We start from the raw sequence: 27,716 nt of genomic DNA, 5'->3' as shown, positions 1-27,716 counted from the left end.
GTTAGGAAACTTTTTTATTAACTTAACTTGTTATAGAAGTAGAAGAGGGCAAAAAAGTGCCTGTATCTCACCTACAGCCATACCACATTGGATACGCCCAATCCCGTCTGATCTTGGAAGCTAAGCAGTGTTGGGCCTGGTTAGTACTTGGGTGGGAGACCACACGGGAACACCAGGTGCTGTAGGTTTTTTTCCATTACTGGCAAATTGTTTTTATTCTCTAGCAATTTAAATTGGAAACTTTATCTTTTTATTGCCAATACAGACATTTGGGAGAGGTCAAACAGACACAATAGCCATCACCTAAAGACTTACCACACTGTTTAGGCCCAATTCCAACTGGTTTTGGCAGCTAAACAGTGTTGAGCCTCTTTAGTAGTTTAATTTGAGACCACCTGCTAACATCATGTCCTGTAGTTCTATTTACATTACCAACACATGATTTTTTTCAGTAAGCCAATACAGTTAGGAAACTTTTTTATTAGCTTACCTGGTTATAGAAGTAGAAGAGGGCAAAAAAGTCCCTGTATCTCACCTACAGCCATACCACATTGGATACGCCCAATCTCGTCTGATCTTGGAAGCTAAGCAGTGTTGGGCCTGGTTAGTACTTGGGTGGGAGACCACATGGGAACGCCAGGTGCTGTAGGTTTTTTCCCATTACTGGCAAATTGTTTTTATTTTCTAGCTATTTAAATTGGAAACTTTTTCTTTTTATTGCCAATACAGAGATTTGGGAGAGGTCAAACAGACACAATAGCCATCACCTAAAGACTTACCACACTGTTTAGACGCAATTCCAACTGCTTTTGGCAGCTAAACAGTGTTGAGCCTCTTTAGTAGTTTAATTTGAGACCACCTGCTAATATCATGTCCTGTAGGTCTTTTTACATTACCAACACATGATTTTTTTCAGTTAGGAAACTTTTTTATTAGCTTACCTGGTTATAGAAGTAGAAGAGGGTAAAAAAGTGCCTGTATCTCACCTACAGCCATACCACATTGGATACGCCCAATCTCGTCTGATCTTGGAAGCTAAGCAGTGTTGGGCCTGGTTAGTACTTGGGTGGGAGACCACATGGGAACACCAGGTGCTGTAGGTTTTTTCCCATTACTTGCAAATTGTTTTTATTCTCTATCTATTTAAATTGGAAACTTTTTCTTTTTATTGCCAATACAGAGATTTGGGAGAGGTCAAACAGACACAATAGCCATCACCTAAAGACTTACCACACTGTTTAGGCCCAATTCCAACTGCTTTTGGCAGCTAAACAGTGTTGAGCCTCTTTAGTAGTTTAATTTGAGACCACCTGCTAATATCATGTCCTGTAGGTCTTTTTACATTACCAACACATGATTTTTTTCAGTAAGCCAATACAGTTAGGAAACTTTTTTATTAACTTACCTTGTTATAGAAGTAGAAGAGGGCAAAAAAGTGCTTGCATCTCACCTACAGCCATACCACATTGGATACGCCCAATCCTGTCTGATCTTGGAAGCTAAGCAGTGTTGGGCCTGGTTAGTACTTGGGTGGGAGACCACATGTGAACACCAGTTGCTGTAGGTTTTTTTCCATTACTGGCAAATTGTTTTTATTCTCTAGCAATTTAAATTGGAAACTTTATCTTTTTATTGCCAATACAGACATTTGGGAGAGGTCAAACAGACACAATAGCCATCACCTAAAGACTTACCACACTGTTTAGGCCCAATTCCAACTGGTTTTGGCAGCTAAACAGTGTTGAGCCTCTTTAGTAGTTTAATTTGAGACCACCTGCTAATATCATGTCCTGTAGTTCTATTTACATTACCAACACATGATTTTTTTCAGTAAGCCAATACAGTTAGGAAACTTTTTTATTAGCTTACCTGGTTATAGAAGTAGAAGAGGGCAAAAAAGTGACTGTATCTCACCTACAGCCATACCACATTGGATACGCCCAATCTCGTCTGATCTTGGAAGCTAAGCAGTGTTGGGCCTGGTTAGTACTTGGGTGGGAGGCCACATGGGAACGCCAGGTGCTGTAGTTTTTTTCCCATTACTGGCAAATTGTTTTTATTTTCTAGCTATTTAAATTGGAAACTTTTTCTTTTTATTGCCAATACAGAGATTTGGGAGAGGTCAAACAGACACAATAGCCATCACCTAAAGACTTACCACACTGTTTAGGCCCAATTCCAACTGCTTTTGGCAGCTAAACAGTGTTGAGCCTCTTTAGTAGTTTAATTTGAGACCACCTGCTAATATCATGTCCTGTAGGTCTTTTTACATTACCAACACATGATTTTTTTCAGTAAGCCAATACAGTTAGGAAACTTTTTTATTAACTTACCTGGTTATAGAAGTAGAAGAGGGCAAAAAAGTGCCTGTATCTCACCTACAGCCATACCACATTGGATACGCCCAATCTTGTCTGATCTTGGAAGCTAAGCAGTGTTGGGCCTGGTTAGTACTTGGGTGGGAGACCACATGGGAACGCCAGGTGCTGTAGGTTTTTTCCCATTACTGGCAAATTGTTTTTATTTTCTAGCTATTTAAATTGGAAACTTTTTCTTTTTATTGCCAATACAGAGATTTGGGAGAGGTCAAACAGACACAATAGCCATCACCTAAAGACTTACCACACTGTTTAGACGCAATTCCAACTGCTTTTGGCAGCTAAACAGTGTTGAGCCTCTTTAGTAGTTTAATTTGAGACCACCTGCTAATATAATGTCCTGTAGGTCTTTTTACATTACCAACACATGATTTTTTTCAGTAAGCCAATACAGTTAGGAAACTTTTTTATTAACTTAACTTGTTATAGAAGTAGAAGAGGGCAAAAAAGTGCTTGCATCTCACCTACAGCCATACCACATTGGATACGCCCAATCCCGTCTGATCTTGGAAGCTAAGCAGTGTTGGGCCTGGTTAGTACTTGGGTGGGAGACCACATGGGAACACCAGGTGCTGTAGGTTTTTCCCATTACTGGCAAATTGTTTTTATTTTCTAGCTATTTAAATTGGAAACTTTTTCTTTTTATTGCCAATACAGAGATTTGGGAGAGGTCAAACAGACACAATAGCCATCACCTAAAGACTTACCACACTGTTTAGGCCCAATTCCAACTGCTTTTGGCAGCTAAACAGTGTTGAGCCTCTTTAGTAGTTTAATTTGAGACCACCTGCTAATATCATGTCCTGTAGGTCTTTTTACATTACCAACACATGATTTTTTTCAGTAAGCCAATACAGTTAGGAAACTTTTTTATTAACTTACCTTGTTATAGAAGTAGAAGAGGGCAAAAAAGTGCTTGCATCTCACCTACAGCCATACCACATTGGATACGCCCAATCCCGTCTGATCTTGGAAGCTAAGCAGTGTTGGGCCTGGTTAGTACTTGGGTGGGAGACCACATGTGAACACCAGGTGCTGTAGGATTTTTCCCATTACTGGCAAATTGTTTTTATTCTCTAGCTATTTAAATTGGAAACTTTTTCTTTTTATTGCCAATACAGAGATTTAGGAGAGGTCAAACAGACACAATAGCCATCACCTAAAGACTTACCACACTGTTTAGGCCCAATTCCAACTGCTTTTGGCAGCTAAACAGTGTTGAGCCTCTTTAGTAGTTTAATTTGAGACCACCTGCTAATATCATGTCCTGTAGTTCTATTTACATTACCAACACATGATTTTTTTCAGTAAGCCAATACAGTTAGGAAACTTTTTTATTAGCTTACCTGGTTATAGAAGTAGAAGAGGGCAAAAAAGTGCCTGAATCTCACCTACAGCCATACCACATTGGATACGCCTTTTCTCGTCTGATCTTGGAAGCTAAGCAGTGTTGGGCCTGGTTAGTACTTGGGTGGGAGACCACATGGGAACACCAGGTGCTGTAGGTTTTTTCCCATTGCTGGCAAATTGTTTTTATTTTCTAGCTATTTAAATTGGAAACTTTTTCTTTTTATTGCCAATACAGAGATTTGGGAGAGGTCAAACAGACACAATAGCCATCACCTAAAGACTTACCACACTGTTTAGACGCAATTCCAACTGCTTTTGGCAGCTAAACAGTGTTGAGCCTCTTTAGTAGTTTAATTTGAGACCACCTGCTAATATCATGTCCTTTAGGTCTTTTTACATTACCAACACATGATTTTTTTCAGTAAGCCAATACAGTTAGGAAACTTTTTTATTAACTTAACTTGTTATAGAAGTAGAAGAGGGCAAAAAAGTGCTTGCATCTCACCTACAGCCATACCACATTGGATACGCCCAATCCCGTCTGATCTTGGAAGCTAAGCAGTGTTGGGCCTGGTTAGTACTTGGGTGGGAGACCACATGGGAACACCAGGTGCTGTAGGTTTTTCCCATTACTGGCAAATTGTTTTTATTTTCTAGCTATTTAAATTGGAAACTTTTTCTTTTTATTGCCAATACAGAGATTTGGGAGAGGTCAAACAGACACAATAGCCATCACCTAAAGACTTACCACACTGTTTAGGCCCAATTCCAACTGCTTTTGGCAGCTAAACAGTGTTGAGCCTCTTTAGTAGTTTAATTTGAGACCACCTGCTAATATCATGTCCTGTAGGTCTTTTTACATTACCAACACATGATTTTTTTCAGTAAGCCAATACAGTTAGGAAACTTTTTTATTAACTTACCTTGTTATAGAAGTAGAAGAGGGCAAAAAAGTGCTTGCATCTCACCTACAGCCATACCACATTGGATACGCCCAATCCTGTCTGATCTTGGAAGCTAAGCAGTGTTGGGCCTGGTTAGTACTTGGGTGGGAGACCACATGTGAACACCAGTTGCTGTAGGTTTTTTTCCATTACTGGCAAATTGTTTTTATTCTCTAGCAATTTAAATTGGAAACTTTATCTTTTTATTGCCAATACAGACATTTGGGAGAGGTCAAACAGACACAATAGCCATCACCTAAAGACTTACCACACTGTTTAGGCCCAATTCCAACTGGTTTTGGCAGCTAAACAGTGTTGAGCCTCTTTAGTAGTTTAATTTGAGACCACCTGCTAATATCATGTCCTGTAGTTCTATTTACATTACCAACACATGATTTTTTTCAGTAAGCCAATACAGTTAGGAAACTTTTTTATTAGCTTACCTGGTTATAGAAGTAGAAGAGGGCAAAAAAGTGACTGTATCTCACCTACAGCCATACCACATTGGATACGCCCAATCTCGTCTGATCTTGGAAGCTAAGCAGTGTTGGGCCTGGTTAGTACTTGGGTGGGAGGCCACATGGGAACGCCAGGTGCTGTAGTTTTTTTCCCATTACTGGCAAATTGTTTTTATTTTCTAGCTATTTAAATTGGAAACTTTTTCTTTTTATTGCCAATACAGAGATTTGGGAGAGGTCAAACAGACACAATAGCCATCACCTAAAGACTTACCACACTGTTTAGGCCCAATTCCAACTGCTTTTGGCAGCTAAACAGTGTTGAGCCTCTTTAGTAGTTTAATTTGAGACCACCTGCTAATATCATGTCCTGTAGGTCTTTTTACATTACCAACACATGATTTTTTTCAGTAAGCCAATACAGTTAGGAAACTTTTTTATTAACTTACCTGGTTATAGAAGTAGAAGAGGGCAAAAAAGTGCCTGTATCTCACCTACAGCCATACCACATTGGATACGCCCAATCTCGTCTGATCTTGGAAGCTAAGCAGTGTTGGGCCTGGTTAGTACTTGGGTGGGAGACCACATGGGAACGCCAGGTGCTGTAGGTTTTTTCCCATTACTGGCAAATTGTTTTTATTTTCTAGCTATTTAAATTGGAAACTTTTTCTTTTTATTGCCAATACAGAGATTTGGGAGAGGTCAAACAGACACAATAGCCATCACCTAAAGACTTACCACACTGTTTAGACGCAATTCCAACTGCTTTTGGCAGCTAAACAGTGTTGAGCCTCTTTAGTAGTTTAATTTGAGACCACCTGCTAATATAATGTCCTGTAGGTCTTTTTACATTACCAACACATGATTTTTTTCAGTAAGCCAATACAGTTAGGAAACTTTTTTATTAACTTAACTTGTTATAGAAGTAGAAGAGGGCAAAAAAGTGCTTGCATCTCACCTACAGCCATACCACATTGGATACGCCCAATCCCGTCTGATCTTGGAAGCTAAGCAGTGTTGGGCCTGGTTAGTACTTGGGTGGGAGACCACATGGGAACACCAGGTGCTGTAGGTTTTTCCCATTACTGGCAAATTGTTTTTATTTTCTAGCTATTTAAATTGGAAACTTTTTCTTTTTATTGCCAATACAGAGATTTGGGAGAGGTCAAACAGACACAATAGCCATCACCTAAAGACTTACCACACTGTTTAGGCCCAATTCCAACTGCTTTTGGCAGCTAAACAGTGTTGAGCCTCTTTAGTAGTTTAATTTGAGACCACCTGCTAATATCATGTCCTGTAGGTCTTTTTACATTACCAACACATGATTTTTTTCAGTAAGCCAATACAGTTAGGAAACTTTTTTATTAACTTACCTTGTTATAGAAGTAGAAGAGGGCAAAAAAGTGCTTGCATCTCACCTACAGCCATACCACATTGGATACGCCCAATCCCGTCTGATCTTGGAAGCTAAGCAGTGTTGGGCCTGGTTAGTACTTGGGTGGGAGACCACATGTGAACACCAGGTGCTGTAGGATTTTTCCCATTACTGGCAAATTGTTTTTATTCTCTAGCTATTTAAATTGGAAACTTTTTCTTTTTATTGCCAATACAGAGATTTAGGAGAGGTCAAACAGACACAATAGCCATCACCTAAAGACTTACCACACTGTTTAGGCCCAATTCCAACTGCTTTTGGCAGCTAAACAGTGTTGAGCCTCTTTAGTAGTTTAATTTGAGACCACCTGCTAATATCATGTCCTGTAGTTCTATTTACATTACCAACACATGATTTTTTTCAGTAAGCCAATACAGTTAGGAAACTTTTTTATTAGCTTACCTGGTTATAGAAGTAGAAGAGGGCAAAAAAGTGCCTGAATCTCACCTACAGCCATACCACATTGGATACGCCCTTTCTCGTCTGATCTTGGAAGCTAAGCAGTGTTGGGCCTGGTTAGTACTTGGGTGGGAGACCACATGGGAACACCAGGTGCTGTAGGTTTTTTCCCATTGCTGGCAAATTGTTTTTATTTTCTAGCTATTTAAATTGGAAACTTTTTCTTTTTATTGCCAATACAGAGATTTGGGAGAGGTCAAACAGACACAATAGCCATCACCTAAAGACTTACCACACTGTTTAGACGCAATTCCAACTGCTTTTGGCAGCTAAACAGTGTTGAGCCTCTTTAGTAGTTTAATTTGAGACCACCTGCTAATATCATGTCCTTTAGGTCTTTTTACATTACCAACACATGATTTTTTTCAGTAAGCCAATACAGTTAGGAAACTTTTTTATTAACTTAACTTGTTATAGAAGTAGAAGAGGGCAAAAAAGTGCTTGCATCTCACCTACAGCCATACCACATTGGATACGCCCAATCCCGTCTGATCTTGGAAGCTAAGCAGTGTTGGGCCTGGTTAGTACTTGGGTGGGAGACCACATGGGAACACCAGGTGCTGTAGGTTTTTCCCATTACTGGCAAATTGTTTTTATTTTCTAGCTATTTAAATTGGAAACTTTTTCTTTTTATTGCCAATACAGAGATTTGGGAGAGGTCAAACAGACACAATAGCCATCACCTAAAGACTTACCACACTGTTTAGGCCCAATTCCAACTGCTTTTGGCAGCTAAACAGTGTTGAGCCTCTTTAGTAGTTTAATTTGAGACCACCTGCTAATATCATGTCCTGTAGGTCTTTTTACATTACCAACACATGATTTTTTTCAGTAAGCCAATACAGTTAGGAAACTTTTTTATTAACTTACCTTGTTATAGAAGTAGAAGAGGGCAAAAAAGTGCTTGCATCTCACCTACAGCCATACCACATTGGATACGCCCAATCCCGTCTGATCTTGGAAGCTAAGCAGTGTTGGGCCTGGTTAGTACTTGGGTGGGAGACCACATGTGAACACCAGGTGCTGTAGGATTTTTCCCATTACTGGCAAATTGTTTTTATTCTCTAGCTATTTAAATTGGAAACTTTTTCTTTTTATTGCCAATACAGAGATTTAGGAGAGGTCAAACAGACACAATAGCCATCACCTAAAGACTTACCACACTGTTTAGGCCCAATTCCAACTGCTTTTGGCAGCTAAACAGTGTTGAGCCTCTTTAGTAGTTTAATTTGAGACCACCTGCTAATATCATGTCCTGTAGTTCTATTTACATTACCAACACATGATTTTTTTCAGTAAGCCAATACAGTTAGGAAACTTTTTTATTAGCTTACCTGGTTATAGAAGTAGAAGAGGGCAAAAAAGTGCCTGAATCTCACCTACAGCCATACCACATTGGATACGCCCTTTCTCGTCTGATCTTGGAAGCTAAGCAGTGTTGGGCCTGGTTAGTACTTGGGTGGGAGACCACATGGGAACACCAGGTGCTGTAGGTTTTTTCCCATTGCTGGCAAATTGTTTTTATTTTCTAGCTATTTAAATTGGAAACTTTTTCTTTTTATTGCCAATACAGAGATTTGGGAGAGGTCAAACAGACACAATAGCCATCACCTAAAGACTTACCACACTGTTTAGACGCAATTCCAACTGCTTTTGGCAGCTAAACAGTGTTGAGCCTCTTTAGTAGTTTAATTTGAGACCACCTGCTAATATCATGTCCTTTAGGTCTTTTTACATTACCAACACATGATTTTTTTCAGTAAGCCAATACAGTTAGGAAACTTTTTTATTAACTTAACTTGTTATAGAAGTAGAAGAGGGCAAAAAAGTGCTTGCATCTCACCTACAGCCATACCACATTGGATACGCCCAATCCCGTCTGATCTTGGAAGCTAAGCAGTGTTGGGCCTGGTTAGTACTTGGGTGGGAGACCACATGGGAACACCAGGTGCTGTAGTTTTTTTTCCATTACTGGCAAATTGTTTGTATTCTCTAGCTATTTAAATTGGAAACTTTATCTTTTTATTGCCAATACAGACATTTGGGAGAGGTCAAACAGACACAATAGCCATCACCTAAAGACTTACCACAATGTTTCGGCCCAATTCCAACTGCTTTTGGCAGCTAAACAGTGTTGAGCCTCTTTAGTAGTTTAATTTGAGACCACCTGCTAATATTATGTCCTGTAGGTCTTTTTACATTACCAACACATGATTTTTTTCAGGAAGCCAATACAGTTAGGAAACTTTTTTATTAGCTTACCTGGTTATAGAAGTAGAAGAGGGCAAAAAAGTGCCTGTATCTCACCTACAGCCATACCTCATTGGTTACGCCCAATCTCGTCTGATCTTGGAAGCTAAGCAGTGTTGGGCTTGGTTAGTAATTGGGTGGGAGACCACATGGGAACAACAGGTGCTGTATGTTTTTTCCCATTACTGGCAAATTGTTTTTATTCTCTAGATTTTTAAATTGTAAACTTTTTTCTCTTTATTGCCAATACAGAGATTTGGGAGAGGTCAAACAGACACAATAGCCATCATCTAAAGACTTACCACACTGTTTAGGCCCAATTCCAACTGGTTTTGGCAGCTAAACAGTGTTGAGCCTCTTTAGTAGTTTAATTTGAGATCACCTGCTAATATCATGTCCTGTAGTTCTATTTACATTACCAACACATGATTTTTTTCAGTAAGCCAATACAGTTAGGAAACTTTTTTATAAGCTTACCTGGTTATAGAAGTAGAAGAGGGCAAAAAAGTGCCTGTATCTCACCTACAGCCATACCACATTGGATACGTCCAATCTCGTCTGATCTTGGAAGCTAAGCAGTGTTGGGCCTGGTTAGTACTTGGGTGGGAGACCACATGGGAACACCAGGTGCTGTAGGTTTTTTCCCATTACTGGCAAATTGTTTTTATTTTCTAGCTATTTAAATTGGAAACTTTTTTCTTTTTATTGCCAATACAGAGATTTAGGAGAGGTCAAACAGACACAATAGCCATCACCTAAAGACTTACCACACTGTTTAGGCCCAATTCCAACTGCTTTTGGCAGCTAAACAGTGTTGAGCCTCTTTAGTAGTTTAATTTGAGACCACCTGCTAATATCATGTCCTGTAGGTCTTTTTACATTACCAACACATGATTTTTTTCAGTAAGCCAATACAGTTAGGAAACTTTTTTATTAACTTAACTTGTTATAGAAGTAGAAGAGGGCAAAAAAGTGCTTGCATCTCACCTACAGCCATACCACATTGGATACGCCCAATCCCGTCTGATCTTGGAAGCTAAGCAGTGTTGGGCCTGTTTAGTACTTGGGTGGGAGACCACATGGGAACACCAGGTGCTGTAGGTTTTTTCCCATTACTGGCAAATTGTTTTTATTTTCTAGCTATTTAAATTGGAAACTTTTTCTTTTTATTGCCAATACAGAGATTTGGGAGAGGTCAAACAGACACAATAGCCATCACCTAAAGACTTACCACACTGTTTAGGCCCAATTCCAACTGCTTTTGGCAGCTAAACAGTGTTGAGCCTCTTTAGTAGTTTAATTTGAGACCACCTGCTAATATCATGTCCTGTAGGTCTTTTTACATTACCAACACTTGATTTTTTTCAGTAAGCCAATACAGTTAGGAAACTTTTTTATTAACTTACCTTGTTATAGAAGTAGAAAAGGGCAAAAAAGTGCTTGTATCTCACCTACAGCCATACCACATTGGATACGCCCAATCCCATCTGATCTTGGAAGCTAAGCAGTGTTGGGCCTGGTTAGTACTTGGGTGGGAGACCACATGGGAACACCAGGTGCTGTAGGTTTTTTCCCATTACTGGCAAATTGTTTTTATTCTCTAGCTATTTAAATTGGAAACTTTTTCTTTTTATTGCCAATACAGAGATTTGGGAGAGGTCAAACAGACACAATAGCCATCACCTAAAGACTTACCACACTGTTTAGGCCCAATTCCAACTGCTTTTGGCAGCTAAACAGTGTTGAGCCTCTTTAGTAGTTTAATTTGAGACCACCTGCTAATATCATGTCCTGTAGGTCTTTTTACATTACCAACACATGATTTTTTTCAGTAAGCCAATACAGTTAGGAAACTTTTTTATTAGCTTACCTGGTTATAGAAGTAGAAGAGGGCAAAAAAGTGCCTGAATCTCACCTACAGCCATACCATATTGGATACGCCCAATCTCGTCTGATCTTGGAAACTAAGCAGTGTTGGGCCTGGTTAGTACTTTGGTGGGAGACCACATGGGAACACCAGGTGCTGTAGGTTTTTTCCCATTACTGGCAAATTGTTTTTATTTTCTAGCTATTTAAATTGGAAACTTTTTTCTTTTTATTGCCAATACAGAGATTTAGGAGAGGTCAAACAGACACAATAGCCATCACCTAAAGACTTACCACACTGTTTAGCCCCAATTCCAACTGCTTTTGGCAGCTAAACAGTGTTGAGCCTCTTTAGTAGTTTAATTTGAGACCACCTGCTAATATCATGTCCTGTAGTTCTATTTACATTACCAACACATGATTTTTTTCAGTAAGCCAATACAGTTAGGAACATTTTTTATTAGCTTACCTGGTTATAGAAGTAGAAGAGGGCAAAAAAAGTGCCTGTATCTCACCTACAGCCATACCACATTGGATACGCCCAATCTCGTCTGATCTTGGAAGCTAAGCAGTGTCGGGCCTGGTTAGTACTTGGGTGGGAGACCACATGGGAACACCAGGTGCTGTTGGTTTTTTCCCATTACTGGCAAATTGTTTTTATTCTCTAGCTATTTAAATTGGAAACTTTTTCTTTTTATTGCCAATACAGAGATTTAGGAGAGGTCAAACAGACACAATAGCCATCACCTAAAGACTTACCACACTGTTTAGGCCCAATTCCAACTGCTTTTGGCAGCTAAACAGTGTTGAGCCTCTTTAGTAGTTTAATTTGAGACCACCTGCTAATATCATGTCCTGTAGTTCTATTTACATTACCAACACATGATTTTTTTCAGTAAGCCAATACAGTTAGGAAACTTTTTTATTAGCTTACCTGGTTATAGAAGTAGAATAGGGCAAAAAAGTGCCTGTATCTCACCTACAGCCATACCACATTGGATACGCCCAATCTCGTCTGATCTTGGAAGCTAAGCAGTGTTGGGCTTGGTTAGTACTTGGGTGGGAGACCACATGGGAACACCAGGTGCTGTAGGTTTTTTCCCATTACTGGCAAATTGTTTTTATTTTCTAGCTATTTAAATTGGAAACTTTTTTCTTTTTATTGCCAATACAGAGATTTAGGAGAGGTCAAACAGACACAATAGCCATCACCTAAAGACTTACCACACTGTTTAGCCCCAATTCCAACTGCTTTTGGCAGGTAAACAGTGTTGAGCCTCTTTAGTAGTTTAATTTGAGACCACCTGCTAATATCATGTCCTGTAGTTCTATTTACATTACCAACACATGATTTTTTTCAGTAAGCCAATACAGTTAGGAAACTTTTTTATTAGCTTACCTGGTTATAGAAGTAGAAGAGGGCAAAAAAGTGCCTGTATCTCACCTACAGCCATACCACATTGGATACGCCCAATCTCGTCTGATCTTGGAAGCTAAGCAGTGTCGGGCCTGGTTAGTACTTGGGTGGGAGACCACATGGGAACACCATTGCTGTAGGTTTTTTCCCATTACTGGCAAATTGTTTTTATTTTCTAGCTATTTAAATTGGAAACTTTTTCTTTTTATTGCCAATACAGAGATTTGGGAGAGGTCAAACAGACACAATAGCCATCACCTAAAGACTTACCACTCTGTTTAGACGCAATTCCAACTGCTTTTGGCAGCTAAACAGTGTTGAGCCTCTTTAGTAGTTTAATTTGAGACCACCTGCTAATATCATGTCCTGTAGGTCTTTTTACATTACCAACACATGATTTTTTTCAGTAAGCCAATACAGTTAGGAAACTTTTTTATTAACTTAACTTGTTATAGAAGTAGAAGAGGGCAAAAAAGTGCTTGCATCTCACCTACAGCCATACCACATTGGATACGCCCAATCCCGTCTGATCTTGGAAGCTAAGCAGTGTTGGGCCTGGTTAGTACTTGGGTGGGAGACCACATGGGAACACCAGGTGCTGTAGGTTTTTTTCCATTACTGGCAAAATGTTTTTATTCTCTAGCAATTTAAATTGGAAACTTTATCTTTTTATTGCCAATACAGACATTTGGGAGAGGTCAAACAGACACAATAGCCATCACCTAAAGACTTACCACACTGTTTAGGCCCAATTCCAACTGCTTTTGGCAGCTAAACAGTGTTGAGCCTCTTTAGTAGTTTAATTTGAGACCACCTGCTAATATCATGTCCTGTAGTTCTATTTACATTACCAACACATGATTTTTTTCAGTAAGCCAATACAGTTAGGAAACTTTTTTATTAGCTTACCTGGTTATAGAAGTAGAAGAGGGCAAAAAAGTGCCTGTATCTCACCTACAGCCATACCACATTGGATACGCCCAATCTCGTCTGATCTTGGAAGCTAAGCAGTGTCGGGCCTGGTTAGTACTTGGGTGGGAGACCACATGGGAACACCATTGCTGTAGGTTTTTTCCCATTACTGGCAAATTGTTTTTATTTTCTAGCTATTTAAATTGGAAACTTTTTCTTTTTATTGCCAATACAGAGATTTGGGAGAGGTCAAACAGACACAATAGCCATCACCTAAAGACTTACCACACTGTTTAGACGCAATTCCAACTGCTTTTGGCAGCTAAACAGTGTTGAGCCTCTTTAGTAGTTTAATTTGAGACCACCTGCTAATATCATGTCCTGTAGGTCTTTTTACATTACCAACACATGATTTTTTTCAGTAAGCCAATACAGTTAGGAAACTTTTTTATTAACTTAACTTGTTATATAAGTAGAAGAGGGCAAAAAAGTGCTTGCATCTCACCTACAGCCATACCACATTGGATACGCCCAATCCCGTCTGATCTTGGAAGCTAAGCAGTGTTGGGCCTGGTTAGTACTTGGGTGGGAGACCACACGGGAACACCAGGTGCTGTAGGTTTTTTTCCATTACTGGCAAATTGTTTTTATTCTCTAGCAATTTAAATTGGAAACTTTATCTTTTTATTGCCAATACAGACATTTGGGAGAGGTCAAACAGACACAATAGCCATCACCTAAAGACTTACCACACTGTTTAGGCCCAATTCCAACTGCTTTTGGCAGCTAAACAGTGTTGAGCCTCTTTAGTAGTTTAATTTGAGACCACCTGCTAATATCATGTCCTGTAGTTCTATTTACATTACCAACACATGATTTTTTTCAGTAAGCCAATACAGTTAGGAAACTTTTTTATTAGCTTACCTGGTTATAGAAGTAGAAGAGGGCAAAAAAGTCCCTGTATCTCACCTACAGCCATACCACATTGGATACGCCCAATCTCGTCTGATCTTGGAAGCTAAGCAGTGTTGGGCCTGGTTAGTACTTGGGTGGGAGACCACATGGGAACGCCAGGTGCTGTAGGTTTTTTCCCATTACTGGCAAATTGTTTTTATTTTCTAGCTATTTAAATTGGAAACTTTTTCTTTTTATTGCCAATACAGAGATTTGGGAGAGGTCAAACAGACACAATAGCCATCACCTAAAGACTTACCACACTGTTTAGACGCAATTCCAACTGCTTTTGGCAGCTAAACAGTGTTGAGCCTCTTTAGTAGTTTAATTTGAGACCACCTGCTAATATCATGTCCTGTAGGTCTTTTTACATTACCAACACATGATTTTTTTCAGTAAGCCAATACAGTTAGGAAACTTTTTTATTAACTTAACTTGTTATAGAAGTAGAAGAGGGCAAAAAAGTGCTTGCATCTCACCTACAGCCATACCACATTGGATACGCCCAATCCCGTCTGATCTTGGAAGCTAAGCAGTGTTGGGCCTGGTTAGTACTTGGGTGGGAGACCACATGGGAACACCAGGTGCTGTAGGTTTTTCCCATTACTGGCAAATTGTTTTTATTTTCTAGCTATTTAAATTGGAAACTTTTTCTTTTTATTGCCAATACAGAGATTTGGGAGAGGTCAAACAGACACAATAGCCATCACCTAAAGACTTACCACACTGTTTAGGCCCAATTCCAACTGCTTTTGGCAGCTAAACAGTGTTGAGCCTCTTTAGTAGTTTAATTTGAGACCACCTGCTAATATCATGTCCTGTAGGTCTTTTTACATTACCAACACATGATTTTTTTCAGTAAGCCAATACAGTTAGGAAACTTTTTTATTAACTTACCTTGTTATAGAAGTAGAAGAGGGCAAAAAAGTGCTTGCATCTCACCTACAGCCATACCACATTGGATACGCCCAATCCCGTCTGATCTTGGAAGCTAAGCAGTGTTGGGCCTGGTTAGTACTTGTGTGGGAGACCACATGTGAACACCAGGTGCTGTAGGTTTTTTCCCATTACTGGCAAATTGTTTTTATTCTCTAGCTATTTAAATTGGAAACTTTTTCTTTTTATTGCCAATATAGAGATTTAGGAGAGGTCAAACAGACACAATAGCCATCACCTAAAGACTTACCACACTGTTTAGGCCCAATTCCAACTGCTTTTGGCAGCTAAACAGTGTTGAGCCTCTTTAGTAGTTTAATTTGAGACCACCTGCTAATATCATGTCCTGTAGTTCTATTTACATTACCAACACATGATTTTTTTCAGTAAGCCAATACAGTTAGGAAACTTTTTTATTAGCTTACCTGGTTATAGAAGTAGAAGAGGGCAAAAAAGTGCCTGTATCTCACCTACAGCCATACCACATTGGATACGCCCAATCTCGTCTGATTGTGGAAGCTAAGCAGTGTTGGGCCTGGTTAGTACTTGGGTGGGAGACCACACGGGAACACCAGGTGCTGTAGGTTTTTTTCCATTACTGGCAAATTGTTTTTATTCTCTAGCAATTTAAATTGGAAACTTTTTCTTTTTATTGCCAATACAGAGATTTGGGAGAGGTCAAACAGACACAATAGCCATCACCTAAAGACTTACCACACTGTTTAGGCCCAATTCCAACTGCTTTTGGCAGCTAAACAGTGTTGAGCCTCTTTAGTAGTTTAATTTGAGACCACCTGCTAATATCATGTCCTGTAGGTCTTTTTACATTACCAACACATGATTTTTTTCAGTAAGCCAATACAGTTAGGAAACTTTTTTATTAACTTACCTTGTTATAGAAGTAGAAGAGGGCAAAAAAGTGCTTGCATCTCACCTACAGCCATACCACATTGGATACACCCAATCCCGTCTGATCTTGGAAGCTAAGCAGTGTTGGGCCTGGTTAGTACTTGTGTGGGAGACCACATGTGAACACCAGGTGCTGTAGGTTTTTTCCCATTACTGGCAAATTGTTTTTATTCTCTAGCTATTTAAATTGGAAACTTTTTCTTTTTATTGCCAATACAGAGATTTAGGAGAGGTCAAACAGACACAATAGCCATCACCTAAAGACTTACCACACTGTTTAGGCCCAATTCCAACTGCTTTTGGCAGCTAAACAGTGTTGAGCCTCTTTAGTAGTTTAATTTGAGACCACCTGCTAATATCATGTCCTGTAGTTCTATTTACATTACCAACACATGATTTTTTTCAGTAAGCCAATACAGTTAGGAAACTTTTTTATTAGCTTACCTGGTTATAGAAGTAGAAGAGGGCAAAAAAGTGCCTGTATCTCACCTACAGCCATACCACATTGGATACGCCCAATCTCGTCTGATCTTGGAAGCTAAGCAGTGTTGGGCCTGGTTAGTACTTGGGTGGGATACCACACGGGAACACCAGGTGCTGTAGGTTTTTTTCTATTACTGGCAAATTGTTTTTATTCTCTAGCAATTTAAATTGGAAACTTTATCTTTTTATTGCCAATACAGACATTTGGGACAGGTCAAACAGACACAATAGCCATCACCTAAAGACTTACCACACTGTTTAGGCCCAATTCCAACTGGTTTTGGCAGCTAAACAGTGTTGAGCCTCTTTAGTAGTTTAATTTGAGACCACCTGCTAATATCATGTCCTGTAGTTCTATTTACATTACCAACACATGATTTTTTTCAGTAAGCCAATACAGTTAGGAAACTTTTTTATTAGCTTACCTGGTTATAGAAGTAGAAGAGGGCAAAAAGTGCCTGTATCTCACCTACAGCCATACCACATTGGATACGCCCAATCTCGTCTGATCTTGGAAGCTAAGCAGTGTTGGGCCTGGTTAGTACTTGGGTGGGAGACCACATGGGAACGCCAGGTGCTGTAGGTTTTTTCCCATTACTGGCAAATTGTTTTTATTTTCTAGCTATTTAAATTGGAAACTTTTTCTTTTTATTGCCAATACAGAGATTTGGGAGAGGTCAAACAGACACAATAGCCATCACCTAAAGACTTACCACACTGTTTAGACGCAATTCCAACTGCTTTTGGCAGCTAAACAGTGTTGAGCCTCTTTAGTAGTTTAATTTGAGACCACCTGCTAATATCATGTCCTGTAGGTCTTTTTACATTACCAACACATGATTTTTTTCAGTAAGCCAATACAGTTAGGAAACTTTTTTATTAACTTAACTTGTTATAGAAGTAGAAGAGGGCAAAAAAGTGCTTGCATCTCACCTACAGCCATACCACATTGGATACGCCCAATCCCGTCTGATCTTGGAAGCTAAGCAGTGTTGGGCCTGGTTAGTACTTGGGTGGGAGACCACATGGGAACACCAGGTGCTGTAGGTTTTTCCCATTACTGGCAAATTGTTTTTATTTTCTAGCTATTTAAATTGGAAACTTTTTCTTTTTATTGCCAATACAGAGATTTGGGAGAGGTCAAACAGACACAATAGCCATCACCTAAAGACTTACCACACTGTTTAGGCCCAATTCCAACTGCTTTTGGCAGCTAAACAGTGTTGAGCCTCTTTAGTAGTTTAATTTGAGACCACCTGCTAATATCATGTCCTGTAGGTCTTTTTACATTACCAACACATGATTTTTTTCAGTAAGCCAATACAGTTAGGAAACTTTTTTATTAACTTACCTTGTTATAGAAGTAGAAGAGGGCAAAAAAGTGCTTGCATCTCACCTACAGCCATACCACATTGGATACGCCCAATCCCATCTGATCTTGGAAGCTAAGCAGTGTTGGTCCTGGTTAGTACTTGGGTGGGAGACCACATGTGAACACCAGGTGCTGTAGGTTTTTTCCCATTACTGGCAAATTGTTTTTATTCTCTAGCTATTTAAATTGGAAACTTTTTCTTTTTATTGCCAATACAGAGATTTAGGAGAGGTCAAACAGACACAATAGCCATCACCTAAAGACTTACCACACTGTTTAGGCCCAATTCCAACTGCTTTCGGCAGCTAAACAGTGTTGAGCCTCTTTAGTAGTTTAATTTGAGACCACCTGCTAATATCATGTCCTGTAGTTCTATTTACATTACCAACACATGATTTTTTTCAGTAAGCCAATACAGTTAGGAAACTTTTTTATTAGCTTACCTGGTTATAGAAGTAGAAGAGGGCAAAAAAGTGCCTGAATCTCACCTACAGCCATACCACATTGGATACGCCCATTCTCGTCTGATTTTTAAAAGCTAAGCAGTGTTGGGCCTGGTTAGTACTTGGGTGGGAGACCACATGGGAATACCAGGTGCTGTAGGTTTTTTCCCATTACTGGCAAATTGTTTTTATTTTCTAGCTATTTAAATTGGAAACTTTTTCTTTTTATTGCCAATACAGAGATTTGGGAGAGGTCAAACAGACACAATAGCCATCACCTAAAGACTTACCACACTGTGTAGACGCAATTCCAACTGCTTTTGGCAGCTAAACAGTGTTGAGCCTCTTTAGTAGTTTAATTTGAGACCACCTGCTAATATCATGTCCTTTAGGTCTTTTTACATTACCAACACATGATTTTTTTCAGTAAGCCAATACAGTTAGGAAACTTTTTTATTAACTTAACTTGTTATAGAAGTAGAAGAGGGCAAAAAAGTGCTTGCATCTCACCTACAGCCATACCACATTGGATACGCCCAATCCCGTCTGATCTTGGAAGCTAAGCAGTGTTGGGCCTGGTTAGTACTTGGGTGGGAGACCACATGGGAACACCAGGTGCTGTAGGTTTTTTTCCATTACTGGCAAATTGTTTGTATTCTCTAGCTATTTAAATTGGAAACTTTATCTTTTTATTGCCAATACAGACATTTGGGAGAGGTCAAACAGACACAATAGCCATCACCTAAAGACTTACCACAATGTTTCGGCCCAATTCCAACTGCTTTTGGCAGCTAAACAGTGTTGAGCCTCTTTAGTAGTTTAATTTGAGACCACCTGCTAATATTATGTCCTGTAGGTCTTTTTACATTACCAACACATGATTTTTTTCAGGAAGCCAATACAGTTAGGAAACTTTTTTATTAGCTTACCTGGTTATAGAAGTAGAAGAGGGCAAAAAAGTGCCTGTATCTCACCTACAGCCATACCTCATTGGTTACGCCCAATCTCGTCTGATCTTGGAAGCTAAGCAGTGTTGGGCTTGGTTAGTAATTGGGTGGGAGACCACATGGGAACACCAGGTGCTGTAGGTTTTTTCCCATTACTGGCAAATTGTTTTTATTTTCTAGCTATTTAAATTGGAAACTTTTTTCTTTTTATTGCCAATACAGAGATTTAGGAGAGGTCAAACAGACACAATAGCCATCACCTAAAGACTTACCACACTGTTTAGGCCCAATTCCAACTGCTTTTGGCAGCTAAACAGTGTTGAGCCTCTTTAGTAGTTTAATTTGAGACCACCTGCTAATATCATGTCCTGTAGGTCTTTTTACATTACCAACACATGATTTTTTTCAGTAAGCCAATACAGTTAGAAAACTTTTTTATTAACTTAAATTGTTATAGAAGTAGAAGAGGGCAAAAAAGTGCTTGCATCTCACCTACAGTCATACCACATTGGATACGCCCAATCCCGTCTGATCTTGGAAGCTAAGCAGTGTTGGGCCTGGTTAGTACTTGGGTGGGAGACCACATGGAAACGCCAGGTGCTGTAGGTTTTTTCCCATTACTGGCAAATTGTTTTTATTTTCTAGCTATTTAAATTGGAAACTTTTTCTTTTTATTGCCAATACAGAGATTTAGGAGAGGTCAAACAGACACAATAGCCATCACCTAAAGACTTACCACACTGTTTAGACGCAATTCCAACTGCTTTTGGCAGCTAAACAGTGTTGAGCCTCTTTAGTAGTTTAATTTGAGACCACCTGCTAATATCATGTCCTGTAGGTCTTTTTACATTACCAACACATGATTTTTTTCAGTAAGCCAATACAGTTAGGAAACTTTTTTATTAACTTAACTTGTTATAGAAGTAGAAGAGGGCAAAAAAGTGCTTGCATCTCAACTACAGCCATACCACATTGGATACGTCCAATCCCGTCTGATCTTGGAAGCTAAGCAGTGTTGGGCCTGGTTAGTACTTGGGTGGGAGACCACATGGGAACACCAGGTGCTGTAGGTTTTTTCCCATTACTGGCAAATTGTTTTTATTTTCTAGCTATTTAAATTGGAAACTTTTTCTTTTTATTGCCAATACAGAGATTTGGGAGAGGTCAAACAGACACAATAGCCATCACCTAAATACTTACCACACTGTTTAGATGCAATTCCAACTGCTTTTGGCAGCTAAACAGTGTTGAGCCTCTTTAGTAGTTTAATTTGAGACCACCTGCTAATATCATGTCCTGTAGGTCTTTTTACATTACCAACACATGATTTTTTTCAGTAAGCCAATACAGTTAGGAAACTTTTTTATTAACTTAACTTGTTATAGAAGTAGAAGAGGGCAAAAAAGTGCTTGCATCTCACCTACAGCCATACCACATTGGATACGCCCAATCCCGTCTGATCTTGGAAGCTAAGCAGTGTTGGGCCTGGTTAGTACTTGGGTGGGAGACCACATGGGAACACCAGGTGCTGTAGGTTTTTTTCCATTACTGGCAAATTGTTTTTATTCTCTAGCTATTTAAATTGGAAACTTTATCTTTTTATTGCCAATACAGACATTTGGGAGAGGTCAAACAGACACAATAGCCATCATCTAAAGACTTACCACACTGTTTAGGCCCAATTCCAACTGGTTTTGGCAGCTAAACAGTGTTGAGCCTCTTTAGTAGTTTAATTTGAGATCACCTGCTAATATCATGTCCTGTAGTTCTATTTACATTACCAACACATGATTTTTTTCAGTAAGCCAATACAGTTAGGAAACTTTTTTATAAGCTTACCTGGTTATAGAAGTAGAAGAGGGCAAAAAAGTGCCTGTATCTCACCTACAGCCATACCACGTTGGATACGCCCAATCTCGTCTGATCTTGGATTCTAAGCATAGTTGGGCCTGGTTAGTACTTGGGTGGGAGACCACATGGGAACACCAGGTGCTGTAGGTTTTTTCCCATTACTGGCAAATTGTTTTTATTCTCTAGCTATTTAAATTGAAAACTTTTTCTTTTTATTGCCAATACAGAGATTTAGGAGAGGTCAAACAGACACAATAGCCATCACCTAAAGACTTACCACACTGTTTAGGCCCAATTCCAACTGCTTTTGGCAGCTAAACAGTGTTGAGCCTCTTTAGTAGTTTAATTTGAGACCACCTGCTAATATCATGTCCTGTAGTTCTATTTACATTACCAACACATGATTTTTTTCAGTAAGCCAATACAGTTAGGAAACTTTTTTATTAGCTTTCCTGGTTATAGAAGTAGAAGAGGGCAAAAAAGTGCCTGTATCTCACCTACAGCCATACCACATTGGATACGCCCAATCTCGTCTGATCTTGGAAGCTAAGCAGTGTTGGGCCTGGTTAGTGCTTGGGTGGGAGACCACATGGGAACACCAGGTGCTGTAGGTTTTTTCCCATTACTGGCAAATTGTTTTTATTTTCTAGCTATTTAAATTGGAAACTTTTTTCTTTTTATTGCCAATACAGAGATTTAGGAGAGGTCAAACAGACACAATAGCCATCACCTAAAGACTTACCACACTGTTTAGGCCCAATTCCAACTGCTTTTGGCAGCTAAACAGTGTTGAGCCTCTTTAGTAGTTTAATTTGAGACCACCTGCTAATATCATGTCCTGTAGGTCTTTTTACATTACCAACACATGATTTTTTTCAGTAAGCCAATACAGTTAGGAAACTTTTTTATTAACTTAACTTGTTATAGAAGTAGAAGAGGGCAAAAAAGTGCTTGCATCTCACCTCCAGCCATACCATATTGGATACGCCCAATCCCGTCTGATCTTGGAAGCTAAGCAGTGTTGGGTCTGGTTAGTACTTGGGTGGGAGACCACACGGGAACACCAGGTGCTGTAGGTTTTTTTCCATTACTGGCAAATTGTTTTTATTCTCTAGCTATTTAAATTGGAAACTTTATCTTTTTATTGCCAATACAGACATTTGGGAGAGGTCAAACAGACACAATAGCCATCACCTAAAGACTTACCACACTGTTTAGGCCCAATTCCAACTGGTTTTGGCAGCTAAACAGTGTTGAGCCTCTTTAGTAGTTTAATTTGAGACCACCTGCTAACATCATGTCCTGTAGTTCTATTTACATTACCAACACATGATTTTTTTCAGTAAGCCAATACAGTTAGGAAACTTTTTTATTAGCTTACCTGGTTATAGAAGTAGAAGAGGGCAAAAAAGTGCCTGCATCTCACATACAGCCATACCACATTGGATACGCCCAATCTCGTCTGATCTTGGAAGCTAAGCAGTGTTGGGCCTGGTTAGTACTTGGGTGGGAGACCACATGGGAACGCCAGGTGCTGTAGGTTTTTTCCCATTACTGGCAAATTGTTTTTATTTTCTAGCTATTTAAATTGGAAACTTTTTCTTTTTATTGCCAATACAGAGATTTGGGAGAGGTCAAACAGACGCAATAGCCGTCACCTAAAGACTTACCACACTGTTTAGGCCCAATTCCAACTGGTTTTGGCAGCTAAACAGTGTTGAGCCTCTTTAGTAGTTTAATTTGAGACCACCTGCTAATATCATGTCCTGTAGTTCTATTTACATTACCAACACATGATTTTTTTCAGTAAGCCAATACAGTTAGGAAACTTTTTTATTAGCTTACCTGGTTATAGAAGTAGAAGAGGGCAAAAAAGTGCCTGTATCTCACATACAGCCATACCACATTGGATACGCCCAATCTCGTCTGATCTTGGAAGCTAAGCAGTGTTGGGCCTGGTTAGTACTTGGGTGGGAGACCACATGGGAACGCCAGGTGCTGTAGGTTTTTTCCCATTACTGGCAAATTGTTTTTATTTTCTAGCTATTTAAATTGGAAACTTTTTCTTTTTATTGCCAATACAGAGATTTGGGAGAGGTCAAACAGACACAATAGCCATCACCTAAAGACTTACCACACTGTTTAGACGCAATTCCAACTGCTTTTGGCAGCTAAACAGTGTTGAGCCTCTTTAGTAGTTTAATTTGAGACCACCTGCTAATATCATGTCCTGTAGTTCTATTTACATTACCAACACATGATTTTTTTCAGTAAGCCAATACAGTTAGGAAACTTTTTTATTAGCTTTCCTGGTTATAGAAGTAGAAGAGGGCAAAAAAGTGCCTGTATCTCACCTACAGCCATACCACATTGGATACGCCCAATCTCGTCTGATCTTGGAAGCTAAGCAGTGTTGGGCCTGGTTAGTACTTGGGTGGGAGACCACATGGGAACACCAGGTGCTGTAGGTTTTTTCCCATTACTGGCAAATTGTTTTTATTTTCTAGCTATTTAAATTGGAAACTTTTTTCTTTTTATTGCCAATACAGAGATTTAGGAGAGGTCAAACAGACACAATAGCCATCACCTAAAGACTTACCACACTGTTTAGGCCCAATTTCAACTGCTTTTGGCAGCTAAACAGTGTTGAGCCTCTTTAGTAGTTTAATTTGAGACCACCTGCTAATATCATGTCCTGTAGGTCTTTTTACATTACCAACACATGATTTTTTTCAGTAAGCCAATACAGTTAGGAAACTTTTTTATTAACTTAACTTGTTATAGAAGTAGAAGAGGGCAAAAAAGTGCTTGCATCTCACCTCCAGCCATACCATATTGGATACGCCCAATCCCGTCTGATCTTGGAAGTTAAGCAGTGTTGGGCCTGGTTAGTACTTGGGTGGGAGACCACACGGGAACACCAGGTGCTGTAGGTTTTTTTCCATTACTGGCAAATTGATTTTATTCTCTAGCTATTTAAATTGGAAACTTTATCTTTTTATTGCCAATACAGACATTTGGGAGAGGTCAAACAGACACAATAGCCATCACCTAAAGACTTACCACACTGTTTAGGCCCAATTCCAACTGGTTTTGGCAGCTAAACAGTGTTGAGCCTCTTTAGTAGTTTAATTTGAGACCACCTGCTAATATCATGTCCTGTAGTTCTATTTACATTACCAACACATGATTTTTTTCAGTAAGCCAATACAGTTAGGAAACTTTTTTATTAGCTTACCTGGTTATAGAAGTAGAAGAGGGCAAAAAAGTGCCTGTATCTCACATACAGCCATACCACATTGGATACGCCCAATCTTGTCTGATCTTGGAAGCTAAGCAGTGTTGGGCCTGGTTAGTACTTGGGTGGGAGACCACATGGGAACGCCAGGTGCTGTAGGTTTTTTCCCATTACTGGCAAATTGTTTTTATTTTCTAGCTATTTAAATTGGAAACTTTTTCTTTTTATTGCCAATACAGAGATTTAGGAGAGGTCAAACAGACACAATAGCCATCACCTAAAGACTTACCACACTGTTTAGACGCAATTCCAACTGCTTTTGGCAGCTAAACAGTGTTGAGCCTCTTTAGTAGTTTAATTTGAGACCACCTGCTAATATCATGTCCTGTAGGTCTTTTTACATTACCAACACATGATTTTTTTCAGTAAGCCAATACAGTTAGGAAACTTTTTTATTAACTTAACTTGTTATAGAAGTAGAAGAGGGCAAAAAAGTGCTTGCATCTCAACTATAGCCATACCACATTGGATACGTCCAATCCCGTCTGATCTTGGAAGCTAAGCAGTGTTGGGCCTGGTTAGTACTTGGGTGGGAGACCACATGGGAACACCAGGTGCTGTAGGTTTTTTCCCATTACTGGCAAATTGTTTTTATTTTCTAGCTATTTAAATTGGAAACTTTTTCTTTTTATTGCCAATACAGAGATTTGGGAGAGGTCAAACAGACACAATAGCCATCACCTAAAGACTTACCACACTGTTTCGGCCCAATTCCAACTGCTTTTGGCAGCTAAACAGTGTTGAGCCTCTTTAGTAGTTTAATTTGAGACCACCTGCTAATATCATGTCCTGTAGGTCTTTTTACATTACCAACACATGATTTTTTTCAGTAAGCCAATACAGTTAGGAAACTTTTTTATTAACTTAACTTGTTATAGAAGTAGAAGAGGGCAAAAAAGTGCTTGCATCTCACCTACAGCCATACCACATTGGATACGCCCAATCCCGTCTGATCTTGGAAGCTAAGCAGTGTTGGGCCTGGTTAGTACTTGGGTGGGAGACCACATGGGAACACCAGGTGCTGTAGGTTTTTTTCCATTACTGGCAAATTGTTTTTATTCTCTAGCTATTTAAATTGGAAACTTTATCTTTTTATTGCCAATACAGACATTTGGGAGAGGTCAAACAGACACAATAGCCATCATCTAAAGACTTACCACACTGTTTAGGCCCAATTCCAACTGGTTTTGGCAGCTAAACAGTGTTGAGCCTCTTTAGTAGTTTAATTTGAGATCACCTGCTAATATCATGTCCTGTAGTTCTATTTACATTACCAACACATGATTTTTTTCAGTAAGCCAATACAGTTAGGAAACTTTTTTATAAGCTTACCTGGTTATAGAAGTAGAAGAGGGCAAAAAAGTGCCTGTATCTCACCTACAGCCATACCACGTTGGATACGCCCAATCTCGTCTGATCTTGGATTCTAAGCAGTGTTGGGCCTGGTTAGTACTTGGGTGGGAGACCACATGGGAACACCAGGTGCTGTAGGTTTTTTCCCATTACTGGCAAATTGTTTTTATTCTCTAGCTATTTAAATTGAAAACTTTTTCTTTTTATTGCCAATACAGAGATTTAGGAGAGGTCAAACAGACACAATAGCCATCACCTAAAGACTTACCACACTGTTTAGGCCCAATTCCAACTGCTTTTGGCAGCTAAACAGTGTTGAGCCTCTTTAGTAGTTTAATTTGAGACCACCTGCTAATATCATGTCCTGTAGTTCTATTTACATTACCAACACATGATTTTTTTCAGTAAGCCAATACAGTTAGGAAACTTTTTTATTAGCTTTCCTGGTTATAGAAGTAGAAGAGGGCAAAAAAGTGCCTGTATCTCACCTACAGCCATACCACATTGGATACGCCCAATCTCGTCTGATCTTGGAAGCTAAGCAGTGTTGGTCCTGGTTAGTACTTGGGTGGGAGACCACATGGGAACACCAGGTGCTGTAGGTTTTTTCCCATTACTGGCAAATTGTTTTTATTTTCTAGCTATTTAAATTGGAAACTTTTTTCTTTTTATTGCCAATACAGAGATTTAGGAGAGGTCAAACAGACACAATAGCCATCACCTAAAGACTTACCACACTGTTTAGGCCCAATTCCAACTGCTTTTGGAAGCTAAACAGTGTTGAGCCTCTTTAGTAGTTTAATTTGAGACCACCTGCTAATATCATGTCCTGTAGGTCTTTTTACATTACCAACACATGATTTTTTTCAGTAAGCCAATACAGTTAGGAAACTTTTTTATTAACTTAACTTGTTATAGAAGTAGAAGAGGGCAAAAAAGTGCTTGCATCTCACCTCCAGCCATACCATATTGGATACGCCCAATCCCGTCTGATCTTGGAAGCTAAGCAGTGTTGGGCCTGGTTAGTACTTGGGTGGGAGACCACACGGGAACACCAGGTGCTGTAGGTTTTTTTCCATTACTGGCAAATTGTTTTTATTCTCTAGCTATTTAAATTGGAAACTTTATCTTTTTATTGCCAATACAGACATTTGGGAGAGGTCAAACAGACACAATAGCCATCACCTAAAGACTTACCACACTGTTTAGGCCCAATTCCAACTGCTTTTGGCAGCTAAACAGTGTTGAGCCTCTTTAGTAGTTTAATTTGAGACCACCTGCTAATATCATGTCCTGTAGTTCTATTTACATTACCAACACATGATTTTTTTCAGTAAGCCAATACAGTTAGGAAACTTTTTTATTAGCTTACCTGGTTATAGAAGTAGAAGAGGGCAAAAAAGTGCCTGTATCTCACATACAGCCATACCACATTGGATACGCCCAATCTCGTCTGATCTTGGAAGCTAAGCAGTGTTGGGCCTGGTTAGTACTTGGGTGGGAGACCACATGGGAACGCCAGGTGCTGTAGGTTTTTTCCCATTACTGGCAAATTGTTTTTATTTTCTAGCTATTTAAATTGGAAACTTTTTCTTTTTATTGCCAATACAGAGATTTGGGAGAGGTCAAACAGACACAATAGCCATCACCTAAAGACTTACCACACTGTTTAGGCCCAATTCCAACTGGTTTTGGCAG

At 39.3% G+C, this 27,716-nt stretch overlaps 56 non-coding genes and 4 pseudogenes across 56 annotated transcripts; all 60 read left to right on the top strand.

The window, feature by feature from the left end:
• Positions 1 to 69: 69 nt before the first annotated feature.
• On the top strand, positions 70 to 188 carry LOC146031978 (5S ribosomal RNA). The gene has a single exon (XR_014457428.1). It is a non-coding gene; the product is annotated as a 5S ribosomal RNA (ribosomal RNA).
• A 345-nt stretch (positions 189 to 533) lies between these two features.
• On the top strand, positions 534 to 652 carry LOC146030840 (5S ribosomal RNA). Its single transcript, XR_014456324.1, has one exon. It is a non-coding gene; the product is annotated as a 5S ribosomal RNA (ribosomal RNA).
• A 332-nt stretch (positions 653 to 984) lies between these two features.
• Positions 985 to 1,103, top strand: LOC146029814 (5S ribosomal RNA). The gene has a single exon (XR_014455391.1). It is a non-coding gene; the product is annotated as a 5S ribosomal RNA (ribosomal RNA).
• A 345-nt stretch (positions 1,104 to 1,448) lies between these two features.
• Positions 1,449 to 1,567, top strand: LOC146034644 (5S ribosomal RNA). The gene has a single exon (XR_014460048.1). It is a non-coding gene; the product is annotated as a 5S ribosomal RNA (ribosomal RNA).
• Positions 1,568 to 1,912: 345 nt separating this feature from the next.
• Positions 1,913 to 2,031, top strand: LOC146033172 (5S ribosomal RNA). Its single transcript, XR_014458583.1, has one exon. It is a non-coding gene; the product is annotated as a 5S ribosomal RNA (ribosomal RNA).
• Positions 2,032 to 2,376: 345 nt separating this feature from the next.
• On the top strand, positions 2,377 to 2,495 carry LOC146032797 (5S ribosomal RNA). The gene has a single exon (XR_014458215.1). It is a non-coding gene; the product is annotated as a 5S ribosomal RNA (ribosomal RNA).
• Positions 2,496 to 2,840: 345 nt separating this feature from the next.
• LOC146029843 (5S ribosomal RNA) lies at positions 2,841 to 2,959 on the top strand. The gene has a single exon (XR_014455408.1). It is a non-coding gene; the product is annotated as a 5S ribosomal RNA (ribosomal RNA).
• A 344-nt stretch (positions 2,960 to 3,303) lies between these two features.
• On the top strand, positions 3,304 to 3,422 carry LOC146031545 (5S ribosomal RNA). The gene has a single exon (XR_014457010.1). It is a non-coding gene; the product is annotated as a 5S ribosomal RNA (ribosomal RNA).
• Positions 3,423 to 3,767: 345 nt separating this feature from the next.
• LOC146034794 (5S ribosomal RNA) lies at positions 3,768 to 3,886 on the top strand. Its single transcript, XR_014460198.1, has one exon. It is a non-coding gene; the product is annotated as a 5S ribosomal RNA (ribosomal RNA).
• Positions 3,887 to 4,231: 345 nt separating this feature from the next.
• LOC146029832 (5S ribosomal RNA) lies at positions 4,232 to 4,350 on the top strand. The gene has a single exon (XR_014455397.1). It is a non-coding gene; the product is annotated as a 5S ribosomal RNA (ribosomal RNA).
• A 344-nt stretch (positions 4,351 to 4,694) lies between these two features.
• LOC146034642 (5S ribosomal RNA) lies at positions 4,695 to 4,813 on the top strand. The gene has a single exon (XR_014460047.1). It is a non-coding gene; the product is annotated as a 5S ribosomal RNA (ribosomal RNA).
• A 345-nt stretch (positions 4,814 to 5,158) lies between these two features.
• LOC146033171 (5S ribosomal RNA) lies at positions 5,159 to 5,277 on the top strand. The gene has a single exon (XR_014458582.1). It is a non-coding gene; the product is annotated as a 5S ribosomal RNA (ribosomal RNA).
• Positions 5,278 to 5,622: 345 nt separating this feature from the next.
• Positions 5,623 to 5,741, top strand: LOC146030839 (5S ribosomal RNA). Its single transcript, XR_014456323.1, has one exon. It is a non-coding gene; the product is annotated as a 5S ribosomal RNA (ribosomal RNA).
• Positions 5,742 to 6,086: 345 nt separating this feature from the next.
• On the top strand, positions 6,087 to 6,205 carry LOC146029761 (5S ribosomal RNA). The gene has a single exon (XR_014455385.1). It is a non-coding gene; the product is annotated as a 5S ribosomal RNA (ribosomal RNA).
• A 344-nt stretch (positions 6,206 to 6,549) lies between these two features.
• On the top strand, positions 6,550 to 6,668 carry LOC146031544 (5S ribosomal RNA). Its single transcript, XR_014457009.1, has one exon. It is a non-coding gene; the product is annotated as a 5S ribosomal RNA (ribosomal RNA).
• A 345-nt stretch (positions 6,669 to 7,013) lies between these two features.
• On the top strand, positions 7,014 to 7,132 carry LOC146033911 (5S ribosomal RNA). The gene has a single exon (XR_014459320.1). It is a non-coding gene; the product is annotated as a 5S ribosomal RNA (ribosomal RNA).
• Positions 7,133 to 7,477: 345 nt separating this feature from the next.
• LOC146029643 (5S ribosomal RNA) lies at positions 7,478 to 7,596 on the top strand. The gene has a single exon (XR_014455373.1). It is a non-coding gene; the product is annotated as a 5S ribosomal RNA (ribosomal RNA).
• Positions 7,597 to 7,940: 344 nt separating this feature from the next.
• LOC146031543 (5S ribosomal RNA) lies at positions 7,941 to 8,059 on the top strand. Its single transcript, XR_014457008.1, has one exon. It is a non-coding gene; the product is annotated as a 5S ribosomal RNA (ribosomal RNA).
• Positions 8,060 to 8,404: 345 nt separating this feature from the next.
• On the top strand, positions 8,405 to 8,523 carry LOC146033910 (5S ribosomal RNA). The gene has a single exon (XR_014459319.1). It is a non-coding gene; the product is annotated as a 5S ribosomal RNA (ribosomal RNA).
• A 345-nt stretch (positions 8,524 to 8,868) lies between these two features.
• On the top strand, positions 8,869 to 8,987 carry LOC146030415 (5S ribosomal RNA). The gene has a single exon (XR_014455910.1). It is a non-coding gene; the product is annotated as a 5S ribosomal RNA (ribosomal RNA).
• A 345-nt stretch (positions 8,988 to 9,332) lies between these two features.
• On the top strand, positions 9,333 to 9,451 carry LOC146028126 (5S ribosomal RNA; annotated as a pseudogene).
• Positions 9,452 to 9,797: 346 nt separating this feature from the next.
• Positions 9,798 to 9,916, top strand: LOC146031561 (5S ribosomal RNA). The gene has a single exon (XR_014457025.1). It is a non-coding gene; the product is annotated as a 5S ribosomal RNA (ribosomal RNA).
• A 346-nt stretch (positions 9,917 to 10,262) lies between these two features.
• Positions 10,263 to 10,381, top strand: LOC146030423 (5S ribosomal RNA). Its single transcript, XR_014455918.1, has one exon. It is a non-coding gene; the product is annotated as a 5S ribosomal RNA (ribosomal RNA).
• Positions 10,382 to 10,726: 345 nt separating this feature from the next.
• Positions 10,727 to 10,845, top strand: LOC146029109 (5S ribosomal RNA). Its single transcript, XR_014455311.1, has one exon. It is a non-coding gene; the product is annotated as a 5S ribosomal RNA (ribosomal RNA).
• A 345-nt stretch (positions 10,846 to 11,190) lies between these two features.
• On the top strand, positions 11,191 to 11,309 carry LOC146033527 (5S ribosomal RNA). The gene has a single exon (XR_014458936.1). It is a non-coding gene; the product is annotated as a 5S ribosomal RNA (ribosomal RNA).
• Positions 11,310 to 11,656: 347 nt separating this feature from the next.
• Positions 11,657 to 11,775, top strand: LOC146031875 (5S ribosomal RNA). Its single transcript, XR_014457327.1, has one exon. It is a non-coding gene; the product is annotated as a 5S ribosomal RNA (ribosomal RNA).
• A 345-nt stretch (positions 11,776 to 12,120) lies between these two features.
• Positions 12,121 to 12,239, top strand: LOC146031082 (5S ribosomal RNA). The gene has a single exon (XR_014456559.1). It is a non-coding gene; the product is annotated as a 5S ribosomal RNA (ribosomal RNA).
• Positions 12,240 to 12,585: 346 nt separating this feature from the next.
• On the top strand, positions 12,586 to 12,703 carry LOC146027994 (5S ribosomal RNA; annotated as a pseudogene).
• Positions 12,704 to 13,048: 345 nt separating this feature from the next.
• LOC146029523 (5S ribosomal RNA) lies at positions 13,049 to 13,167 on the top strand. The gene has a single exon (XR_014455359.1). It is a non-coding gene; the product is annotated as a 5S ribosomal RNA (ribosomal RNA).
• A 345-nt stretch (positions 13,168 to 13,512) lies between these two features.
• On the top strand, positions 13,513 to 13,630 carry LOC146027992 (5S ribosomal RNA; annotated as a pseudogene).
• A 345-nt stretch (positions 13,631 to 13,975) lies between these two features.
• LOC146031965 (5S ribosomal RNA) lies at positions 13,976 to 14,094 on the top strand. Its single transcript, XR_014457416.1, has one exon. It is a non-coding gene; the product is annotated as a 5S ribosomal RNA (ribosomal RNA).
• A 345-nt stretch (positions 14,095 to 14,439) lies between these two features.
• On the top strand, positions 14,440 to 14,558 carry LOC146030837 (5S ribosomal RNA). The gene has a single exon (XR_014456321.1). It is a non-coding gene; the product is annotated as a 5S ribosomal RNA (ribosomal RNA).
• A 345-nt stretch (positions 14,559 to 14,903) lies between these two features.
• On the top strand, positions 14,904 to 15,022 carry LOC146029405 (5S ribosomal RNA). The gene has a single exon (XR_014455344.1). It is a non-coding gene; the product is annotated as a 5S ribosomal RNA (ribosomal RNA).
• A 344-nt stretch (positions 15,023 to 15,366) lies between these two features.
• Positions 15,367 to 15,485, top strand: LOC146031506 (5S ribosomal RNA). Its single transcript, XR_014456973.1, has one exon. It is a non-coding gene; the product is annotated as a 5S ribosomal RNA (ribosomal RNA).
• Positions 15,486 to 15,830: 345 nt separating this feature from the next.
• On the top strand, positions 15,831 to 15,949 carry LOC146034670 (5S ribosomal RNA). Its single transcript, XR_014460074.1, has one exon. It is a non-coding gene; the product is annotated as a 5S ribosomal RNA (ribosomal RNA).
• Positions 15,950 to 16,294: 345 nt separating this feature from the next.
• Positions 16,295 to 16,413, top strand: LOC146030770 (5S ribosomal RNA). Its single transcript, XR_014456256.1, has one exon. It is a non-coding gene; the product is annotated as a 5S ribosomal RNA (ribosomal RNA).
• A 345-nt stretch (positions 16,414 to 16,758) lies between these two features.
• On the top strand, positions 16,759 to 16,877 carry LOC146031653 (5S ribosomal RNA). The gene has a single exon (XR_014457115.1). It is a non-coding gene; the product is annotated as a 5S ribosomal RNA (ribosomal RNA).
• A 344-nt stretch (positions 16,878 to 17,221) lies between these two features.
• On the top strand, positions 17,222 to 17,340 carry LOC146030836 (5S ribosomal RNA). The gene has a single exon (XR_014456320.1). It is a non-coding gene; the product is annotated as a 5S ribosomal RNA (ribosomal RNA).
• Positions 17,341 to 17,685: 345 nt separating this feature from the next.
• Positions 17,686 to 17,804, top strand: LOC146029288 (5S ribosomal RNA). The gene has a single exon (XR_014455333.1). It is a non-coding gene; the product is annotated as a 5S ribosomal RNA (ribosomal RNA).
• A 344-nt stretch (positions 17,805 to 18,148) lies between these two features.
• On the top strand, positions 18,149 to 18,267 carry LOC146031406 (5S ribosomal RNA). The gene has a single exon (XR_014456873.1). It is a non-coding gene; the product is annotated as a 5S ribosomal RNA (ribosomal RNA).
• A 345-nt stretch (positions 18,268 to 18,612) lies between these two features.
• Positions 18,613 to 18,732, top strand: LOC146028777 (5S ribosomal RNA; annotated as a pseudogene).
• Positions 18,733 to 19,077: 345 nt separating this feature from the next.
• On the top strand, positions 19,078 to 19,196 carry LOC146029170 (5S ribosomal RNA). Its single transcript, XR_014455318.1, has one exon. It is a non-coding gene; the product is annotated as a 5S ribosomal RNA (ribosomal RNA).
• A 345-nt stretch (positions 19,197 to 19,541) lies between these two features.
• LOC146034396 (5S ribosomal RNA) lies at positions 19,542 to 19,660 on the top strand. Its single transcript, XR_014459803.1, has one exon. It is a non-coding gene; the product is annotated as a 5S ribosomal RNA (ribosomal RNA).
• Positions 19,661 to 20,006: 346 nt separating this feature from the next.
• LOC146032261 (5S ribosomal RNA) lies at positions 20,007 to 20,125 on the top strand. The gene has a single exon (XR_014457705.1). It is a non-coding gene; the product is annotated as a 5S ribosomal RNA (ribosomal RNA).
• A 345-nt stretch (positions 20,126 to 20,470) lies between these two features.
• On the top strand, positions 20,471 to 20,589 carry LOC146032106 (5S ribosomal RNA). The gene has a single exon (XR_014457550.1). It is a non-coding gene; the product is annotated as a 5S ribosomal RNA (ribosomal RNA).
• A 345-nt stretch (positions 20,590 to 20,934) lies between these two features.
• On the top strand, positions 20,935 to 21,053 carry LOC146029048 (5S ribosomal RNA). The gene has a single exon (XR_014455301.1). It is a non-coding gene; the product is annotated as a 5S ribosomal RNA (ribosomal RNA).
• Positions 21,054 to 21,398: 345 nt separating this feature from the next.
• Positions 21,399 to 21,517, top strand: LOC146027551 (5S ribosomal RNA). The gene has a single exon (XR_014454948.1). It is a non-coding gene; the product is annotated as a 5S ribosomal RNA (ribosomal RNA).
• Positions 21,518 to 21,862: 345 nt separating this feature from the next.
• Positions 21,863 to 21,981, top strand: LOC146032127 (5S ribosomal RNA). The gene has a single exon (XR_014457570.1). It is a non-coding gene; the product is annotated as a 5S ribosomal RNA (ribosomal RNA).
• Positions 21,982 to 22,327: 346 nt separating this feature from the next.
• Positions 22,328 to 22,446, top strand: LOC146034613 (5S ribosomal RNA). The gene has a single exon (XR_014460017.1). It is a non-coding gene; the product is annotated as a 5S ribosomal RNA (ribosomal RNA).
• Positions 22,447 to 22,791: 345 nt separating this feature from the next.
• LOC146032381 (5S ribosomal RNA) lies at positions 22,792 to 22,910 on the top strand. Its single transcript, XR_014457819.1, has one exon. It is a non-coding gene; the product is annotated as a 5S ribosomal RNA (ribosomal RNA).
• Positions 22,911 to 23,255: 345 nt separating this feature from the next.
• LOC146032379 (5S ribosomal RNA) lies at positions 23,256 to 23,374 on the top strand. Its single transcript, XR_014457818.1, has one exon. It is a non-coding gene; the product is annotated as a 5S ribosomal RNA (ribosomal RNA).
• A 345-nt stretch (positions 23,375 to 23,719) lies between these two features.
• On the top strand, positions 23,720 to 23,838 carry LOC146029802 (5S ribosomal RNA). The gene has a single exon (XR_014455389.1). It is a non-coding gene; the product is annotated as a 5S ribosomal RNA (ribosomal RNA).
• A 346-nt stretch (positions 23,839 to 24,184) lies between these two features.
• LOC146032715 (5S ribosomal RNA) lies at positions 24,185 to 24,303 on the top strand. The gene has a single exon (XR_014458137.1). It is a non-coding gene; the product is annotated as a 5S ribosomal RNA (ribosomal RNA).
• Positions 24,304 to 24,648: 345 nt separating this feature from the next.
• Positions 24,649 to 24,767, top strand: LOC146034171 (5S ribosomal RNA). The gene has a single exon (XR_014459577.1). It is a non-coding gene; the product is annotated as a 5S ribosomal RNA (ribosomal RNA).
• A 345-nt stretch (positions 24,768 to 25,112) lies between these two features.
• On the top strand, positions 25,113 to 25,231 carry LOC146033007 (5S ribosomal RNA). The gene has a single exon (XR_014458418.1). It is a non-coding gene; the product is annotated as a 5S ribosomal RNA (ribosomal RNA).
• A 345-nt stretch (positions 25,232 to 25,576) lies between these two features.
• On the top strand, positions 25,577 to 25,695 carry LOC146028928 (5S ribosomal RNA). The gene has a single exon (XR_014455284.1). It is a non-coding gene; the product is annotated as a 5S ribosomal RNA (ribosomal RNA).
• Positions 25,696 to 26,040: 345 nt separating this feature from the next.
• LOC146034597 (5S ribosomal RNA) lies at positions 26,041 to 26,159 on the top strand. Its single transcript, XR_014460002.1, has one exon. It is a non-coding gene; the product is annotated as a 5S ribosomal RNA (ribosomal RNA).
• Positions 26,160 to 26,504: 345 nt separating this feature from the next.
• On the top strand, positions 26,505 to 26,623 carry LOC146031783 (5S ribosomal RNA). Its single transcript, XR_014457238.1, has one exon. It is a non-coding gene; the product is annotated as a 5S ribosomal RNA (ribosomal RNA).
• Positions 26,624 to 26,969: 346 nt separating this feature from the next.
• LOC146033332 (5S ribosomal RNA) lies at positions 26,970 to 27,088 on the top strand. Its single transcript, XR_014458741.1, has one exon. It is a non-coding gene; the product is annotated as a 5S ribosomal RNA (ribosomal RNA).
• A 345-nt stretch (positions 27,089 to 27,433) lies between these two features.
• LOC146032378 (5S ribosomal RNA) lies at positions 27,434 to 27,552 on the top strand. Its single transcript, XR_014457817.1, has one exon. It is a non-coding gene; the product is annotated as a 5S ribosomal RNA (ribosomal RNA).
• The last annotated feature ends 164 nt before the right edge of the window (positions 27,553 to 27,716 follow it).

The sequence above is a fragment of the Crinia signifera genome, chromosome 8 (assembly GCF_055691185.1).
Source record: "Crinia signifera chromosome 8, ASM5569118v1, whole genome shotgun sequence".
Classification (NCBI taxonomy): domain Eukaryota; kingdom Metazoa; phylum Chordata; class Amphibia; order Anura; family Myobatrachidae; genus Crinia; species Crinia signifera.
The sequence above is the reverse complement of the archived record's forward strand: the minus strand, read 5'-3'. Positions and strand labels throughout refer to the sequence as shown.